General features: G+C 35.1%; 1 long non-coding RNA gene across 1 annotated transcript; it reads right to left on the bottom strand.

Moving 5' to 3' along the window:
* Window positions 1-406: 406 nt before the first annotated feature.
* Window positions 407-3,477, bottom strand: LOC148266059 (uncharacterized). Its single transcript, XR_015819401.1, has 2 exons — window positions 933-3,477; window positions 407-813 (listed from the first exon to the last, which is right to left on the bottom strand). It is a non-coding gene; the product is annotated as an uncharacterized LOC148266059 (long non-coding RNA).
* Between the last annotated feature and the right edge of the window lie 1,198 nt (window positions 3,478-4,675).

Genomic DNA, 4,675 nt, shown 5'->3' on the forward strand with positions numbered 1-4,675 from the left:
AATCATACAAGTTTTAGGAAAACAAATGCTGATTTTAAAGCAAAATACCCAAACATGGAAAATAATACAACAATAACAAAGTTTCTCATTCTTCATTCCACATATCAGTTTCTTTTTCCTTTGATATTGACCTCACATATCCCAATCTCATATTCATTAACAAATTATCATTAGAACATATTCATAATCGGAAGCTATACATATAAATTATATGCGAATGATTCCGTAAAGAATGAGAAATGAGATTTTTTTGATAAATGGGAAAAATTTTAAAAATAGTGTTTGTGGATGGAAATGAGGGAAAGTCTACAATACCTGGGTTGAATCAGATATAATTTGAAGGATTTTGTAGGTTTATTAATAAGTGTCATGATCAGAAAAGATTTATATTTAAATACCATACACATCCATAAAAACACATCACATTTATGTTCGGACAACTTGCGTTCTCATGCATAAACACAGTTACATCTTATCAAATATATAACCAAATGTAATACATGTATTAGATCAATTCGTTTCTCTCTTCCGTTTGATATTTAGAGTTTCACATACCTTTAGATTTCACAATGTAATGCCTTTTTAACCAATATTATTTAATACATAAGGATCCCCTCTATATGTGAATACTCAAATATTTCCATAGCCAATAAGTAATCGTTAGTTATCCTCATACCCCAACCCATGTGGGCGCCATAATTATCAACCATCCTCATACCCTCAACCCGTATAAGTGTCATAACCAGTCGATCGCCACCATACTCTAACCCGTATGGGTGCTGCTGTTATTCCATATGTATAATAGGGTTTGCCCTGCATAACCAAAATACAATCATTATATAATCAAAGCACAAATGTGACCATCAGCTGCCCCAGACCACAATCCATTTGAGCGCCATAAACACCTACCGTATGAGTGCCATAAACCATACCCTAACTCGTATGGGCGCCTTTGTTATTTTGTATCCACAGTAAGGTTTGTTCTGCATAACCAAAACACAATTATTATATAATCAAAGCAAAAATATTCCAATGTTGTATCTGTGATATTTATTTTACTAATCAAATTCCAATGTTGTACTTTTACTTTTGTCCTTAATCTTTTTGTCCTTAAAATTAAGAAATCATCCGTTTATTTAGCTTCCAATTTTGTTTCTCCATTAATTTTATAGTTAATTTAAAATTTAAACATTAAGCAAAATAAAATATAATTTGAAATAATATTTTGACGTAATTAAAATTCAATGATAAATACAACATAATATCTGACAATAGTTTAAAATTCAATGATAAATACAAAATAATATTTCGCAATAGTTAATTTTATATTTATGTAATACTAACACATTCTTGACATTCCAAGTGCAACAAATATTCAAGGAAAATGAAGTGAACTTTAAAACATCAAGAAAAATGTAAAGTGAAAGTTAATTCAAGTATGAGGTATCATGAAAGGATCAAGTCATGTAGTAAGATTAAAAAGCAAACTAGTTATCTGCCCTTTGGTATGTATGTCTCTTAAGGTCTGCCCTTTGGCATGTTCTTTGTAACCGACATTGGGGAACCACCATGACCCACCATGGAGGAGTCGGCTTTAGCCACACTCACAATAACAGATGTAGAAGAGGGTGGCTAGGATATCGTTGATATTGCACTGAACCCCCATGAATCCTATGATTTCTATTTGGTTGGACGGTTTCTAACTAAAATGGTTGTCAAATTCAAATTCATGTGAAATAAACTGGCCGGTGTGTGGCGTAATGGTCCCGAAAATTTAAAAAGAATTGCATATAATAATTTTAGTGCGGAAGCGAAATAAAGGTTAAAATTAACATCCCTTACATGATAACTCAAAAATACTAACAAACATCACAGAACAAATTTTCTGAAGAAAATACGAAAAATAGAAAAAATAAAGGAAATTAATAAGTATCTAGGGTCTACTCGTAGCCTTCTTGCGGATCGGGCTCGGGAACCGGGTCCTCATGATATGAAATTGTTAAATAAATGGTGAGCTACACTACCCCAGTAAGGATATCATAATATATCACCGTCACAGAAGCAAAAGTTGATAGAAAAATCAAAAACAACCAATAGAGTACAAATTTTAAATAAATTCATTTATTAATAATAAAACCATTTACCATTTACTTACCGCAGTGAGATTTATAAAAACAACCTATGCAAACAATAACATTATAAATATCATGAATTCATATATAATCTGCAACATAGCATATATCGTACACGTGAACCCTTTCCATTAACAATCTTAATTCCAGGACCATCCCCATACCCTGTCCGGTATGAGTGCCAAGACATTAAACCTCAATACCTCGTCCGGTATGAGGGTGAAGCGGGTCGTTCCCATACCCTGTCTAGTATGAACGTCAAATGACCAAGTCTCCATACCCCATCCGGTATGAGACAACGTTCATGGTAGGATTCCCTATGAACTCAGTCCGTCCACCATCTCCTAAGATATCTAATGAGGCTGTCATCTTATCCATTTATCAGATCACATCCCTTTCCTGTTTATCCTTAATCTCCGTTACCAAATTAAACACAATCACATAAATAATGAACATGTACCCGGTAATACAATCATATCTTAAATCCCAAATCACACAGTGGTCAAGTAATACAGTAATACATGCATTTAAAACTTTAAGACCAGATACCATCATGCATTTAAACTGTAAAATAAATCAACAGGAATCAACAGAGAATAATGTCCGGTTTCGGGCTCCATTAGCAATCTGTAATTAAATATGAATATTTATCTAACCTATACAAAAGACCGTATTATTATTTATTCAAACTTCACATCTATGACAGGAAATAGGGTAAGGGGTCCTTACTTGATTTGGCGCCAAAAATTAGATGGTTACTGTGCTTACGGGCGGTCCCTAAGTTCCCTGAATTAAACGCGCTTACGGTACCTACAAGTATCCCAAATAAACCCATTCGGCTCATTTTCTTCTCCCTCAAGTACGGGTCGGCTGGATCAGGCATTCGGGTCTTCCCGATGGGTCTCAGTCGGCCCATCTGCAGGGACTTGCGGCATGGGCCGTATGTTCTTCTCAGGTGCGATGCCTACTAGCCCACGGATTGAGCCTAGCAAGCGGTGTAGCAGGTTAGGTGACTCAGGTTTCCCCCTCACGGGTGCCTCTCCTCCATGTGCGACCTCAGACACACCATCTTCGTCGAGTGTGGGCTTTTTTACAATTCTTCAAGTTCATTAATCTTACTTGGGCCTTTAAGTCTTTTAGCTTGAACAAACTTGGCCAATCTCTTGGAATAATCTCAATTAGGAAAGTAATCCGGAATGAAATTACTTTCATATTCTGGGCATTCCTCATTGATGTTATATTGCATCTTTGGAACTATTTTTTGATTTTCTAGGATCACATCATCTCCCCCTTCTTTAAAAAATTTGTTCTCGAATCTGGGCCTTCATCACAAGGGAAAAAGATTAGTGATTGCAATAGAAAACATATCATACCTCCCAGGTATGTTTGTTTTATTGTTTATGCACTTCATGACTTGATTAACAATTCTTTTGGGATCGGGATCAAATCTTTGTAGCCCACTTATCATGATAATTATCTGTAAGAGAAAAACAATACGAATATGCAAAGAGTGGTTAAGGTCAAAATGAATCTCCCTATAGGTAAGGACAATCAAAATTACATTTTTATAAGAGATATTACTTAACATTGTGTCTTTATGATCAAGACACTTGTTTGTTTTTGCTCTATGTTTTTCTATTAATAGACAATCTTTAATTTTCTGTCGGGCTTTTTTGATGCTTAATGGACCACTAGTTTCTTTTTCGACCTTCTCTATCTCTTATGCTCTCTTTGAGTATTCATGAAAGGACTGTTTAATTTTAACATGATCTTCATGTGCCTCTTTTGGTGATAAAGGCATAAGAACATGATTCAGACCGTCCTTTCACAATGAGTATTAGTTGGCGCAACTGCTATGTTGTACCTGTCTGTCAAACTGCCAAGGTCTCCCAAGTATCAAGTGAGTGACATGCATAGGTACGATATCACAACATACCTCATCGTGATGCTTGATGTATGTCAACCTGGGCTTCACCATATTCATTCAAACACTTTAATCGATAGAGATTCGAATGCTTGATGTATGTCAACCTAGCTCTTTCCATGAGTAGAGTGCTTGCCACATTAGTATAACTACCACTATCAATGATCATTCCACATACCTTACCATTGATAAGGCATTATGTGTGGAAAATATTCTCCCTCTACTCGTTGCCTTCACTCATAACTTACACGTTGAGAGCTCTTCAGATAACAAGGAAATTACTTTCACATAATGGAAGTATGTCACTTTATTGAAACATAGTGAATTTCCCTACAAGGTAAAGGTTATTGAAAGAAAATCTCTCCCTTGCCTTCACTCATGTTTACCTCAGAATCTCTCAATTGACCGTTTCTTCTGTCGAGTTGAGCATCTGGAATCGAAATCACTTGAATTAGATTTGCATGTTAATCCTTACGACACAACAAAGAACCCTAAAAGGATCTGATTTCTATGGAAGCTCATAAACAAGTACATAGAAAAAAGACTAGTGTGTTTTTTATGTGTTAAACAACTAGAATCGATTAGTCACTTAATTTTTTTATAATGGAATAAAAGTAAA

The sequence above is a fragment of the Carica papaya genome, chromosome 5 (assembly GCF_054855325.1).
Source record: "Carica papaya isolate Zhongbai chromosome 5, ASM5485532v1, whole genome shotgun sequence".
NCBI classification, from domain to species: domain Eukaryota; kingdom Viridiplantae; phylum Streptophyta; class Magnoliopsida; order Brassicales; family Caricaceae; genus Carica; species Carica papaya.